The sequence below is a fragment of the Dermochelys coriacea genome, chromosome 4 (assembly GCF_009764565.3).
Source record: "Dermochelys coriacea isolate rDerCor1 chromosome 4, rDerCor1.pri.v4, whole genome shotgun sequence".
In the NCBI taxonomy this organism is placed as follows: Eukaryota; Metazoa; Chordata; order Testudines; family Dermochelyidae; genus Dermochelys; species Dermochelys coriacea.
Genome location: NC_050071.1, coordinates 143,874,766 through 143,890,409, shown reverse-complemented (window position 1 = coordinate 143,890,409; position 15,644 = coordinate 143,874,766).

Genomic DNA, 15,644 nt, shown 5'->3' with positions numbered 1-15,644 from the left:
GGGGAAGGGGTGGAGTGGGGGCAGGGTCTGGGGCAGAGCAAGGGGTCAAGCCTCCGCCCCCCCCCCCGGCACATTGGGAAGTCGACACCTGTGAAAAGAGATGACCTCCCCCACCTTGTCTCTCAGATTAGCAACCAGACATCTGGAACTGGCCAAAGGTCCTAGAAGATGCTGATGGAAAGAATTTGAAGAACAACTCCATTCCCACCAAATCTCGGGGGGGCGGGGAAATCAGCTGCTAAACTCAAAGCAGGTCACCCTGAAACAAACAGCAGCTCTTCCCCGTACCTCCTCCCCCAGGCACGGCGGTGAGGCCTTGCATGAAGGGACTGAAGGTAGTTTTGCAGTGGCACAGGCTGGGGGGAGCAGCTGAGGTCTGTTTGCCGCCAAAGGTTAACATCAGTGCTCTCATTTTTGTGTGTGGCGGTATATTACATGCACACTCTGCTTGTCATATTTCCAAGCCAGATCAGGCTGCGTGTCTGGAAAGCATTATCCGGATGGCATTATACATTAGACATTAATGAAGAGATCACGTGAGCGCTGCCCTCCAGCACGGAGACTTCAAAAACGGAGCCGGGTTTGCATTAAAACCTACCTCGGTTCCCTCCTCGTTCTCCGCGGCTTGAGTGACAGGTCGGTAAATATTTGCTGAACTGGTTCATCCGGAGTTCTCTCTGGAAACAAAAATAAACCCAGGGAGAGGAACAGTGTTGGGGAGATGGGTTAGGAACATCAGAATGGCTCTCACGTCCGAGACACGTACAGCCTGGTGCTTTCGATTATGGGACTGGGAATCAGGACTCCTGAATTCGCTCTCTTGCCATGTGACCTCAGCCAAGTCACTCAGCCTCACTGTATCTGGCTTTCCCTGTCTGTATCATGGAGCTAATAGCACGTCCTACCTCACAGGTGTGCAGGGAGCTCTCAGTTGGAAGCTGCTATAGAAATGCAGGGGGATTGTTATTTAACTTGGTGTGCTACCTCTGACTTCAGCTAGGGCTTTTTTTCCCCTTCTAGAATGAAGTACAAAGCTCTATGTCCCTGCTCAAAAAGGCAGCTGGACAATAGTGCAACACTTCTCCCACAGGGGAGGAGAGCATTTCCTTCCTGACCCCAGCTGGTTCTTAGTTTATGTCCTGAAACATGGGCCAATGGCTCTTGTAATATTTTCCCTTAGCCAGTTACTGCAGTTGCTGTTCTTTATTTACATGTCAAATCCTTGTCTCAATCTTAATTAAATATCTGCCTAATGTCCTGCAGGAGTGAGTTCCATGGGTTTATTATACTGATGTGGCAGGTGTCAGTAGATGGCGCTGTTACTCAGTTTTTTCTTAGTGGGTTTTCTTCTCTCGTCCTTTCCCACTATCATGGTTTTCCAGTGTTGAACACATGATATGGCCCAGTCTGTAGCCCTGGCAAGATCTTGCACGGTGCATGGTTCCTCCAGGAGCTGGGTCAACCAACAACATCACATAATCTTAGAAATACCAGGCTGGAAGGCACCCTGAGAAGTCATCAAGTCCAGCCCCCTGCACTGTGGTAGGACCATGTAAACCTAGACCATCCCTGATAGGTGCTTGTCCAACTTGTTTTTAAACACCTCCAATGATGGAAGAAAAGGAGTACTTGTGGCACCTTAGAGACTAACAAATTTATTTGAGCATAAGCTTTCGTGAGCTACAGCTCACTTCTTCGGATGCTTCTTCCTCGTGTTCTCTCTCTCTCCTTACTATATGTTCCATTCTATGCATCCGATGAAGTGAGCTGTAGCCCACGAAAGCTTATGCTCTAATAAATTTGTTAGTCTCTAAGGTGCCACAAATACTCCTTTTCTTTTTTTAGAGCTAGAAAGTTTGTCCTAAATGTCCCTTGCTGCAGATTAAGCCTATTACTTCTTGTCCTACCTTCAGAGGACTTGGAGAATAATTGATCACCGTCCTTAATAACCTTAATATAACCACCCTTAATATATTAACGCAACATACAAGACAAGACAAAGCTACGGCACCATCTATTGGTAGAGGTGCTGTCTTCACTGATCATTACAACAGACAATGTCAGAAGGGACCATTATGGTTCACCAAGCATGGATTCACCAAGGGCAAATCATGCCTGACTAATGTAATTGCCTCCTATGATGAGATAACTGGCTCTGTCGATGAGGGGAAAGCAGTGGACGTGTTATTCCTTGACTTTAGCAAAGCTTTTGGTACGGTCTCCCACAGTATTCTTGCCAGCAAGTTAAAGAAGTATGGGCTGGATGAATGGAATATAACTTGGATAGAAAGTTGGCTAGATCGTTGGGCTCAACGGGTAGTGATCAATGGCTACATGTTTAGTTGGCAGCTGGTATCAAGCGGAGTGTCCCGAGGGTCTGTCCTGGGGCCGGTTTTGTTCAATATCTTCATTAATGATCTGGAGGATGGCGTGGACTGCACCCTCAGCAAGTTTACAGATGATACTAAACTGGGAGGAGTGGTAGATACCCTGGAGGGTAGGGATAGGATACAGAGGGCCCTAGACAAATTAGAGGATCGGGCCCAAAGAAATCAGATGAGGTTCAACAAGGACAAATGCAGAATCCTGCATTTAGGACGAAAAAATCCCATGCACCGTTACAGACTAGGGTCCGAATGGCTCGGCAGCAGTTCTGCAGAAAAGGACCTAGGGGTTACAGTGGACAAGAAGCTGGATATGAGTCAGCAGTGTGCCCTTGTTGCCAAGCAGGCCAATGGCATTTTGGGCTGCATAAGTAGGGACGTTGCCAGCAGATCGAGGGACATGATCGTTCCCCTCTATACAACATTGGTGAGGCCTCATCTGGAGTACTGTGTCCAGTTTTGGGCCTCACACTACAAGAAGAATGTGGAAAAATTGGAAAGCATTCAGTGGAGGGCAACAAAAATTATTAGGGGTCTGGAACACGTGACTTATGAGGAGAGGCTGAGGGAACTTGGAAAGCAGCTATCAAATCCCCCCTCATTCTTCTCTTCTGCAAACTAAACAATCCACTATCTGAAAGGGGGTTCAAAAGAGGATGGATCTAGACTGTTCTCAGTGGTAGCAGATGACAGAACAAGGAGTAATGGTCTCAAGTTGCAGGGGGGGAGGTTTAGGTTGGATATTAGGAAAAACGTTTTCACTAGGAGGGTGGTGAAGCACTGGAATGGGTTACCTAAGGAGGTGGCGCAATCTCCTTCCTTTGAGGTTTTTAAGGTCAGGCTTGAGAAAGCCCTGGCTGGGATGATTTAGTTGGGGATTGGTCCTGCTTTGAGCAGGGGGTTGGACTAGATGACCTCCTGAGATCCCTTCCAACCTTGATATTCTATGATTCTCTAGTCCTGTAGCATGTAGCCATGAGATAGGCACAGAAAGATAAGCAATTATCCTGCACTTGCCAGCCAGGTTAGACAGCCAGATCCCAGGATGGAAAAAGCAGGGTCATTATTTATCTTTCTGTGACTGCAAGCAGGTGACCCCCCTTGTACCTGCCCAGGAGCAGCTGCACTCACAGAGGTTTGGGAAGGGCCACCCTAGGGTTTTTAACTCATTGATTGCCAGTTTAAATTAACAGGGCTCGCCGCAAGCCTGCTTTCTCAGGAACAAATGCTTGTGGAGAGCTTGTACCAACTACCCTTACCTGGCGATCTGTTAAGGAAGAAGGGACCCGTGGTTCCAGCCCTGGCTTGGAGATTGAAGTTCTATTCTCTGCTCTGCCAAAGATCATTGGGCAAGCCTTTCAGGCTCAGATCCCCAAAGGAATTGATTTCAAAGGGAGTAAGGTGCCTAAAAAAATCTCTGAGAGCACTCAAAGCCTCTGTATATTGCTTGACCCATAGCCTGTTCCCTGTACTCCAGCCCCATGCCCTGCCACGTGGCCTTATCACTGATCATGGTCTCATGCAGGTCATCCGAGCTGTTGCACACTCCCCTTTTTCAGCTGCCCCCCCCATGCAAAAAGATAATTTCAGCCCTACCCAACCCTTAACTGACAGGTCTGGGGGTGCTGGTCCCAGTGTGGAGCAAGGATATGCCCATGTGGATCCAATTGCACAATCCGGGCCTACGTCATAAGGAACACTACTAATAATTCAGATAGTAAGCTCAGGAGTAGCTTTTCAGAAAGGTTTTAATAGCCAGGAAATAAGCTGTTGGTTTTGTTTTAAGGCCCCAGTTTAACCCTTCCCCTGCAGCAGCGGAAACACAGACACATGGTCTCAATCTGTGGATCCAACTGCTTGGCCCCAGCCTCAGCAGCACTGAACTTCCCTAAAGAGGCAACCAGGACTCCCCCCGACAGAGGACTCCTTGGGTAGCCACCTCCTTCTCCAACTTTGGGTCGAGGGTGTGGAGGATGCAGGAAGAGGCAGGACAATGCACAATCCTTGGCCAGCACAGTGATCTGTATGAGACTGCTGCAGTCCCATGTAGACCACTGTGCTGGTTATGTCCTAAAATCCTGTAGGCTGCTCTAAATTACACCAGGCAGGCCCCAGCCAATCCAGAACTGATGGAGTACAGAGGTGGCTTAAAGTCACCTCCCCGACCAGCTCTACTCAGCTACCTCAAGAATTGCATCCAAGAGTTTAGTCAGGTTAAGAAGCATGAGAATTGTATTGGTAACTGTCTATTTCATGGTACATGCAAAAACTGACAAAAAAAATTCCATTGATAATAAATCAAGATGTACAGATAGGCAAAGTATGAAAAATGCTGCTTGAAAACTTGCTAGACTCAAAATGCAGTGACTTACGACAATTCAGCTAGGCTTCCTAGAGACTAACAAATTTATTTGAGCATAAGCTTTTGTGAGCTACAGCTCGCTTCACGACTGAATGCATCCAATGAAGTGAGCTGTAGCTCACGAAAGCTTATGCTCAAATAAATTTGCGAGTCTCTAAGGTGCCACAAGTACTCCTTTTCTTTTGCGAATACAGACTAACACGGCTGCTACTCTGAAACCTGTCAGCTAGGCTTGTGATAAATGGACTAGCAAAGGAAGAGTCATTATTGATTTAAAGATATTTACTTTCCGTACTTTTACATGTGCTGTTTACTGTGACCTGAAATTGGGCCAGCTAGTAAGCTTAGGGAGGACTAATGACCCACCAGAGTTTGGCAGAAAGCAGCACATTTATTATACTGATGGCTAAGCTCAAAAGAAGCAGGGTGGGAGAGGTCACACTCACACCCGCATACTCACGCTCTCAGGACAGGCCCGGCACTGGAGATGTCAGGATCCTTCAAGGTAAGTGTCCCACAGTGCAGCGATGGGTGGTGTGATGAAGGTCAGTCATCCCGAGGCACGATGGAATGCAACGCAGCGAACCACTGGCCAGGCGGTCCAGGCGAAGGGCCTTCATGGGAGGTACAAGCCTGTGAGTGCACTCCTGAGCACATGGTCCCTTCCCGTTTTAAGGACCTGCTCCTCATGGCCTGCAACTAGAGATGACTTGGCCTCGTCTGGTTGGTCACACTCCACCTCGGCCAGTGTCCATGCATTGGGCGTGTGATCGCTGCCTAATCAAATCCCAGACACCTTGTCTACCTGGGAGCTCTTCTGATCTTCCAGCTGCTCAAGCAGCCCATCCATCCCCGAAGCATTCCAGGAGGGAGGGGGAGAGGGAAAGCCACTTCACAGGTATTTAAAGGGGGAGAGGAGACAAAAGGGGGGGAAAAGGTGTAACAGACCTTTTGAACATACAGGTTATACAGAGCATACAGATCACTGCTGCTCCTACAACATTTACAATTGGTGCTTTAACAGTTCACAAAGCTTTAACTTTTGGAATCTCAACCTCGACTCTCATTAAATTATTGTCTCCCCTCCCCCCATAAGTTCCTGCAACTGTGAAAGTTTAAATAGCTAAAAAAGGCTGAAAAACAAACCTCAATATGATCCGTCAAAATTATACAAAAATAAAAATCAAATTCCGCCGAGATGACATTTAGCCCTAGGGCACGAACCAAGAAGTGAAACTAACAAGACAGAGACATTGAAACATACTTTTTGCCTGCCCTTTATGTGTCAGGCCCTTGGAAATCATTAGACTGGCTTAAAAATCATAAGATTTGGAAGATAATCAATGTGGGGAGAGAGTCTTTATCTGCCCCCTGGTGCTGGAGCCTTTGAGGTTCATGTTTCCAAGCTTTTCATAGAATCATAGAATATCAGGGTTGGAAGGGACCTCAGGGGGTCATCTAGTCCAACCCCCGCTCAAAGCAGGACCAAACCACAACTAAATCATCCCAGCCAGGGCTTTCTCAAGCCTGACCTTAAACATCTCAAAGGAAGGAGATTCCGCCACCTCCCTAGGTAACGCATTCCAGTGCTTCACCACCCTCCTAGTGAAAACGTTTTTCCTAATATCCAACCTAAACCTCCCCCCCTGCAACTTAAGACCATTGCTCCTTGTTCTGTCATCTGCTACCACTGAGAACAGTCTAGATCCATCCTCTTCTGAACCCCCTTTCAGGTCGTTGAAAGCAGCTATCAACCTCCCCCCTCCCCTCATTCTTCTCCTCTGCAGACTAAACAATCCCAGTTCTCTCAGCCTCTCCTCATAAGTCACGTGTTCCAGTCCCCTTATCATTTTTGTTGCCCTCCACTGGATGCTTTCTAATTTTTCCACATCCTTCTTGTAGTGTGGGGCCCAAAACTGGACACAGTACTCCAGATGAGGCCTCACCAATGTTGAATAGAGGGGAATGATCACATCCCTCGATCTGCTGGCAATGCCCCTACTAATACAGCCCAAAATGCCATTGGCCTTCTTGGCAACAAGGGCACACTGTTGACTCATACCCAGCTTCTCAGCCACTGTAACCCCCAGATCCTTTTCTGCAGAACTGCTGCCTAGCCATTCGGTCCCCAGTCTGTAGCGGTGCATGGGATTCTTCCATCCTAGAATAGCATGGTTGGAAGGGACCTCAGGAGGTCATCTAGTCCAACCCCCTGCTCAAAGCAGGACCAATCCCGAATTTTTTTTGCCCCAGATTGCTAACTGTCCCTCTTAAGGATTGAACTTGCAACCCTGAGTTTAGCAGGCCAATGCTCAAACCCCTGAGCTATCCCTCCCCCCATTGTTGAACCTCAACAGATTTCTTTTGGCCCAATCCTCTAATTTGTCTAGGTCCCTCTGTATCTTATCCCTAGCTTCCAGGGTATCTACCACTTCTCCCAGTTTAGTGTCATCTGCAAACTTGCTGAGGTTGCAATCCACGCCATCCTCCAGATCATTAATGAACAAAACCGGCCCCAGGACCAACCCTCAGGGCTCTCCGCTTGATACCGGCTGCCAACTAGACATGGAGCCATTGATCACTACCCATTGAGCCCGACAATCTAGCCAGCTTTCTATCCAAGTTATATTCCATTCATCCAACCCATACTTCTTTAACTTGCTGGCAAGAATACTGTGGGAGACCATACCAAAAGCTTTGCTAAAGTCAAGGAATAACATGTCCACTGCTTTCCCCTCATCCACAGAGCCTCTGTACCCTGCACCCTTGAGAGCTAGAGACGTACTTTCTTTTTGAAAACTCAAGGCAAATGTAAGGCAAAGTGACCCGAAGAACTGGCTTTTGCAGGAGCCAAGCAAATTGGACATTTATTACAATTCGTTTCGTTTCTTAGCAATCTTGGGAGCTATTAGCAAGGCAAAGAAGGCATGTCTGAGACATTGGCTCATCGCCTTGACAGCTGCCCTCCAATGGCGCTTTTAAACACTATGCTCCTTTTAGGCAGAACATTATCCCCTGTGCTCCTGCGGAAATCGTGTCACTCCTGGGTGAGGAGAAATGGAGGTGGCTAAATGCCATGAGACTGAGCTGAGCAGGGATGAATTATTGCTCCTTGTGTCGCTGTCACAGAGGTTTAGGTTCCGGGGCTTTGAGAGCCGGGGAGATACAAGTCCCTGCTTTGCTGTGTCTTGGCTCTGTGAGCTGCATGAATGGATGTGGTGTAGCTATTAAGGCAGCTCATGTCGTACCAAGGCTCTTTGACAATATCATGCACACTGAGTGCTTCTCGTGTCTTCGTTCACGCTCATGCAGCCTCTCACTTACTCTGCTTCAGCCTTCATGTTACTCTGAGCTATCAGCTGGAGCAGGAGGGGCGGTCAGACAGAGGGAGGGAGGGAGGGAGAGTGGGGAGGATTTTCTAACCGAGCGGGCCTGTGCAAAGCCTGGGCACTTTTTATTTGTCCTCAGTTTGCCTTGAATGCTGGGGCTGTATGAAAAGATCAGAGCGAAATGCAGAGGAACTCCCCCAAGAAATTCAGTTCCCTGAGAGTGAAACAAAATGGGGAACCCATTGGCACAGCTCCCCAGCGGCTGGCCCAGCAGATCGAGCCCCTGACACCCAGCTCCCTGGTGGGTGGCCGGCCCGGCAGAGCGAGCCCCCGGCACCCAGCTCCCCGGGGGCCAGCCCCCATGACCCAGCTTCCCGGCAGAGCGAGTCTCAATAACTTGCCTGTCTAAAGAGGAAGAACGGTTTCAAGCAATGGACAAATGGGGCTGCTCTTGCTCTGGCCAGGAGTCCCACCCTGCCCCTCACATCCATCCAGGACAGGCCTTAGGTGCCCACTGTCCCCAGCAGTCTCTCTCTGATCCCCTCTCTCCACCAGGTCCCCATGATCTTCTGTCCTGGAATTCACTCTAGAGCCTGCGTAAGGAAATGCCCTAGCAGCTGGCCCAAAACACACTGCGGCTCAAAGCCCCTCCCAGCCTCTGACTGGACAACAGGGGATGGATCACTCCACGGGGAATGAACAGAACAGGACAATTGCGAAGCACCTGGCATTGGCCACTGTCAGAAATTGATTTTTTCTTTTACTAAAATGAAAGAAAATAAACTAAAAACCCCAGAACATTTTGACCAAAAGGAACATTTTTTTTTTTTTTTTTTAACAAAAAAACACTCATGTTGGCTAAAAAGACATTTTTCATTGGAAAAAAAAAAATCTTTTGACCATGTGTAATTTATATATCCAGCAGCACCCTGGCTAGGTGTGTCCACTTCCCCTCTAGTGGGCCATTCACCCCAGGATAACACCCTACTATTGCCAGCAAGAGTTACTCCCTTACCTCAAGTGATAGAAAGAGGTACGTTGGAGTTAGAGATCCTGGGGAATCCCTTCTGGTCGGAATTATTATATGTATGTGTTTGTCAGGCACTCAGATAACCCCAACAATGAGTAGGGTATTGTTATGACACGTGTCATCAGGTGGCACTGTTGCACACAAACTTCAAAATTATTTTTCTTAGCATGCAAGCAAGTTTTGACTCCTGGGAAGACAGGTTGTGCAGTTGTTAGTTTGGGGTATATAAATATCTATATTCTGCCAGTTTGGGGAGAAAGGGAGCTGTGTGAGCAGAAGGAGCATTTGCTACCTGCTGTGGGCTCTGATTATAGTAAGTTCTTGAGGCAGAGCTTCTCCTGGAGAAATAGATGTTGAGCTTGAGATTCCCAGGAGAAGGGATTACCCTACATGCTGTTTGATCAGCTCTGTGCCAGGACTTACGTGTGTGTGTGTGTGTGTGTGTAAATAAAGCAAGGGATGCTTAGAACATACCTAGACTCCACCTCACCGATTTCTTCTCTGCTGGGCAGCTGAGCTGGAAGGCCCTGGACATCTGCTACTGCTCACCAGCAGAGCAACTCTAGTATGAGAACAGGTCACTGGTATCAGTAGAAAGGGCAACAATATAAATACCTAGACAGATGGGCCCCACCTGCTTAGCATCTGCCAAATATAACCCTTGCTTCCAGCTGCCAAAAGCCCATTCCAAATCCTTGTCTACATTCAGAGTGGCAAACCCCTGTGTGGTTGCTCTGATTTCCATTTACATCAGGCTGATTTGGGTTTCATTTAAAGTGAGTGGAATCAGGTTTAAGCTAATCTTAAAAGAGCTGCTTTTAACCCCAAATCAGAGCAGCCACATAGGGCTTACACAACAATGAAACTGGTTTTAAAACCTCCCACCTTTAAGTGGCTACAATTCCTGGTCAGGCCCCAGAGAACCTTCCCCCTGCCCTCCAAAGAGTTTGCCAAGGTGCCTTGCTTTTAAAGGGTTGACAAAGCCAGTGGGGCCAGTTTGGGGTTTAGGGATTAGGAACAGCTCTGTGCTCCCTGGAAAGAGCTGGCCTGAGAGGAATGAAGCTAAGGTGCCTCCTTTCTCTTTCTGTCTTGCTCTGTCTCCCCCCACCCTCTTTCTCTCTCGCCTCTCCATTCCTTTGTTCCCGCCGAGGAGCAGGCCATGTCTGTCTCTGGCACTGTTACAGGCCTTCAGGAGTGCAGCAACTTGAGCAATAACAAGGTGCAGGTGTAATCAATCTGCCATGGACAAGAAAGCTTTTAGCCCTGGAAATCTCAGTTGCAGACACATTAGCTGGGCTGACGGCCTCCTGGAGGCAGATTAGGTTTCAGCTGGGTCGTTTGTGTTTCAGGAGCCGAGCGCTTGCCCAGTATTATCAATTCTGTGATTGTTTCTGCTACAACAGTTACTGTAATAACTGTTGTAGCAGGCAAGTCTTGTAAGTTATCACTGGCAAACTCATAATTTGCTGATAAAATGTGTGTGGCAATACTGTATGTAAATCAGTAAGATGTCCCTGTATGGTTTTAGTAACTCATGTTCCAAACCCCTCTGCCCTGCCCAAACTGTGGTCAGCAAACAGGTCTGTCCTACACAAAGGAATGTGTGCTCGGCTTCATTTGCATGTAAGCAGCAAACATAGTTGTCAAGCAGGAAGGGAAACAATGAAAGCTCAAACAGGTGAGAAAAGCCAGCAGGGAACATCCTTCCCCATAGACTTTTTGTCTCCTAGTGCCCAGCTGGAAATGTCTTTCGAGAGAGGGACTGAAACTATAAAAAGGAGAGACAAACACCCCAAGGTGCCCCCAATGCATTCACTGCACCTGAAGTGACAAAGCAGAAACTCATTGGACTCTGGGAGATCAGCCCTGACCTACAGGGTTTGGTCAGCTGCTTGAGGGCATGTGGGGGGAAACATTGCTTGAATCTGATGTCATTTGTTAAGTTTGGTATTAGTAACTGTCTTATCTTTATTTGTCTTGTAACCATGTCTGATGTTTATGCCTCATTACGTATACTGACTTAAAATCCATCTTGTTGTAGTTAAGAAACTTGTTTTACTGTTTTATCTAATCCAGTGTATTTAAACTGAAGTGTCTGAATTACTATTTGAGCTAATGAGCTGGCATATTATTCCCTTTAAGTTATGATGGACTTAAAATATTCTGTACTGTCCAGGAGAGGGCTGGGCAGTACAGGGCACACATTTCTGGGGGGAAATCTGGGACTGGGGAGGTGTTGGGGTCACTCTGCAGTATAACCAAGGCCGGTGAGAGCCAGAGTGTAACCCCAGTGTGGCTGGCAGTTACGCAGACACTCAGGTTGCGGTTTGCAGGCTGCTTGGTCGTTTGTGAGCGGCCCAGGTGGGAGCCACCTCAGCAAGGCATGGTAAGGCAGCCTAGGTTGCAGGACAGCTGCTCATGTATCTGGATTATGCCCTGGTGTGTCACAGATGGGTCTTGGGTGCTCTGGATAAGAGGACATTGGGGGTGTTCTAGGGAAAAGGTGACCATGTGGCAAAGCCCCACCCCCTTTACTTGCCTTTCTTGTGAGATGCTGTACCAGGGATGCCAAAAAATGAACCCTCTCCTTCCCCATTAGAGGTGGCCCCTCTGGGTTAGGATTGCAGGGTGGTAAGACGAAATCTGGCTCTGATACTACCCGTGATCAATGAGGGAGCATGTATCCCAGCGCCAGGCTTGCTCACAAGCCCTGAATTCACTCCACACTCCCCCGATGTGCATCTCTTTCCCAGCCCTGTGACCCCTAGAAGTTATTCCCTTTCCCCTCTGCTTGCTTCTGTTCCCCACGCAGCAAGCACCAACGAAGGCAAACGTGTCTGGAAAAGCGTTTATTTTTCCAGCGGAGGAGGAGAGATGGATTTCAGCCTGGGTCAGATGCCTCCTTCGAAGCAGAATGTTTAGCCATCAAATTCTTACTGTAAGTGTTATACTCCCTGAGATTCCTCAGTCTTCGGGCCTCTCTCATCCTCGGCCCCGCTCCTCCGCTCTAGACCCAACCAACCGCAGATTTCCTCTCTGACTGCAGTGTGCTCGTTTCTGGTGTTATTTCTTTTAAAGGGACCCTGTCAAGATAAAAACTATATAACTCAAGAACAGCTGGACGGATTTCACTCCCAGTAATTGCCCTTTGGACTGAGATGAAACAGGCAAATTCCAGCACAAAAGGAGAATGTTTGAGGGGCCATAAGAGAGCGGAGACAAGAAATCTGTATAGACCCTTAATGACAGAGGCCCGAGAAACGATAATAGTTTAATCAGTTTTCTTGCCTATGTTATTAATAGCTCTTTAGATTATTAGTAATTATTACAGCATTCTCTAGCGGCCCCAACCCAGACTGGATTCTCGGTGTTCTTGGTGCTGCGCAGACAGAGGGGGGCGAGTCATTGCCCCAAAGAGCTTACAATTGAAATAGACAAGAGAGGAAAGGAAACAGTCTCATCCCCCTTTTACAGATGGGGAATGGAGGCAGGGAGTTAAGTGACTTGTCCAAGGCCCACAGGAAGTCTGTGGCAAAGTGAGGTATTGAACCTGGGTCTGCTGGGTCCCAGCTCAGTGCCTTAAGCACAAAAGAAAGAATTAATGAACGTTTACATGTACATGTTGCAGTTTCTGCTGTTCATTTTTAGACATTCATAGATTTAAGGCAAGAAGGTTCCATTCTGATCATCCAGCCTGACCGCCTGCACGACCCGGGCCAGAGAATTCACCCTGTGATCCCTGCATCCAGCCCAACATCTTGTGGCTAAACTAATGCAACTTTGAGGAAAGAGTACTTTGCATTACACTCAACTTTCCCAATGAAATTAATAAAGCTGCTTGGGGGAGGGGAGGGAAGTGTCTTATTTTCTGCAGGAAGAATGAGGAGTACTTGTGGTACCTTAGAGTCTAACAAATTTATTTGAGCATAAGCTCTCGTGGGTTAGAACCCACTTCATCAGATGCATGTAGTGGAAAATACAGTAGGAAGGTGTGTGTATCTATCTATCAATCTATCTATCTATATATGACACATACAGAGAACATGAAACAATGGGGGTTGCCATACCAGCTCTAATGAAACCAATCGATTAAGTGAGCTATTATCAGCAGGAGAAAAAAAACTTCTGTAGTGATAATCAGGATGGTCCATTTCAAACAGTTGACAAGAAGGTGTGAGTAACAGTAGGGGGAAAATTAGCATGGGGAAATATAGAGTAGGGCTGGTGTTAGACTCACTAGGGCCTGGGGCTGAAGCTGAAGCCTGAGCCCAACCGCCCTGGGCTGAAGCTGAAGCTTGAACAACTTAACTTTGCAGACCCCTGTGGCATCAGGCCTTGGACAATGGCCCTGCCTAATACCCCCTAATGCCAGCCCTGGCTGTTAATCTACTGGATATGCAGAAAGAATTGTTGTGGCACAGGCGGGCGATGGAATTTTTATAGCATTGTGAGGTGGGGGGGCCTCAAAAAGAGAAAGGTTGAGAACCCGAGTATGGCTTTGGATACTGTCTCCTACAACCTTTGCATAAACAAACCAGGGAAACGCAACCTAGCTGGAGCTACTATAAGGTGGGTGCAGAACTGGTTGGAAAAGCGTTCTCAGAAAGTAGTTAAGGCAATGTCTACACTGCAGCCTATTTCAGCAAAACTTGTGTCGCTCGGGGTGTGAACATTCAACCCTCCTGAGTCATTTAAGTGACACCGACATAAGTGTTTGTGTGCACAGCATCGCTTGCTGACATTGCTTTATGCCGCTCAGGGAGGTGGTTTATTTCTACCAATGGGAAAGCGCTCGCCCGTCAGCATAGAGTGTCTTCACCACATATCTGCAGCGCTAGACGCATAGACATGGCCTCACAATGGTTCACAATCGAGCTGGCAAGGCATATCGAGCGGGGTCCCGCAGGGATCTGTCCTGGGTCCGGTTCTATTCACTGTCTCGACAACTGATTTGGACAACGGTATAGCGAGCACACTTATAAAGTCTGTGGGCGATACCAAGCTGGGAGGGGTTGCAAGTGCTTTGGAGGACAGGATTAGAATTCAAAATGATCTGGACAAACTGGAGAAAGGGTCTGAAATGAATAGGATAAAATTCCATAAGGACAAATGCAAAGTTCTCCACTTGGGAAGGAACAATCAGTTGCACACATACACAATGGGAAATGACGGCCTAGGAAGCAGTACTGTGGAAAGGTATCTGCGGGTCATAATGAATCATAAACAAAACGTGAGTCAACAATGTAACGCTGTTGCAAAAAAAAAAAAAAGTGAGCATCCTTCTCGGCTGTATTAGCAGGAAGGTTGCAAGCAAGACACGAGAAGTAATTCTTCCGCTCTGCTCCGCGCTGATTAGGCCTCCACTGGAGTACTGTGTCCAGTTCTGGGCACCACACTTCAGGAAAGATGTGGACCAGAGGAGAGTAACAAAAATGTTTAAAGGTCTAGAAAACATGGTTTATGAGGAAAGATGGAAAAAATTGGGTTTATTTAGTCTGGACAAGAGAAGACTTGAGTGTGGACATAACAGTCTTCAAATATGTAAAAGGTTGTTACAAAGAGGAGGGTGATGAATTATTCTCGTTAACCTCTGAGGATAGGACAAGAAGCAATGGGCTTAAACTGCAGCAATGGCCGTTTAGGCTGGACATTGGGAAAAACTTCCTAACTCTCAGGGTGGTTAAGCACTGGAGTAAATTGCCCAGGCAAAGTTGTGGAATCTCCGTCATTGAAGGTTTTTAAGAACAAGTTAGACAAACACCTGTTGGGGACGGTCTAGATAATACTTAGTCCTGCCATGAGTGCAGGGGACGGGACGAGATGACCTCTCAAGGGCCCTTCCAGCTCTCCGATTCTATGATTGTGATATCTGTGGTAACTCAACCACTCCCCACCCTTACACCACAGCTAATTTGCATGCTACAGTCTCACCGGTTCTATGAAGGAGATTGCACAGATGGTGGCCCTGTTTTGGTGGGGAGAGGGGTGTTGGACACATCACTCGGGGCCAGGCCCCACCTGTCCCTTCAGCTAATTAATCAACGAGCTTGAGTGACGCTTGGTCATCTCGGCAGCCTCCCAGAGACAGGGATCTACCCAGCTGCCAGCGAGAGTTGCCTGCCACCTGCAGAGTGGTTACTCACAGTTGAGTATGTCAGGCCCAGGCAATGTGCAAGCTCTGCCTATGTGCAGCTATGGCAAAGCATTGCAAGCTTGGTTTTCCCTTCCCACCCCACACTATCCCAGTCCTGGGCTCCCCCCACCCCACCTCAATCCATCCCTCCTGCTACAAAGACTGCTCCTGTCCTGGAGCCAGGAGAGCTGCCATCACTTCTGCCCAGGCCTCAAGAACCACTTTTTCTGGGCTGTCGAGACAGGTAGGTTTTGTCTAGAGATCTACCCACTTCCTGTCTCCTCAGCACCCACAGTGGGCAGCAGGGCCAGGCTGTGGTGTGCTGCGGGGCCCGTAAAGCTCATGGGGTCTATGCACTGATGGAAGGCTAGAGCCTCTCCTATCAGCTGCAGGTTCAGAGATACAG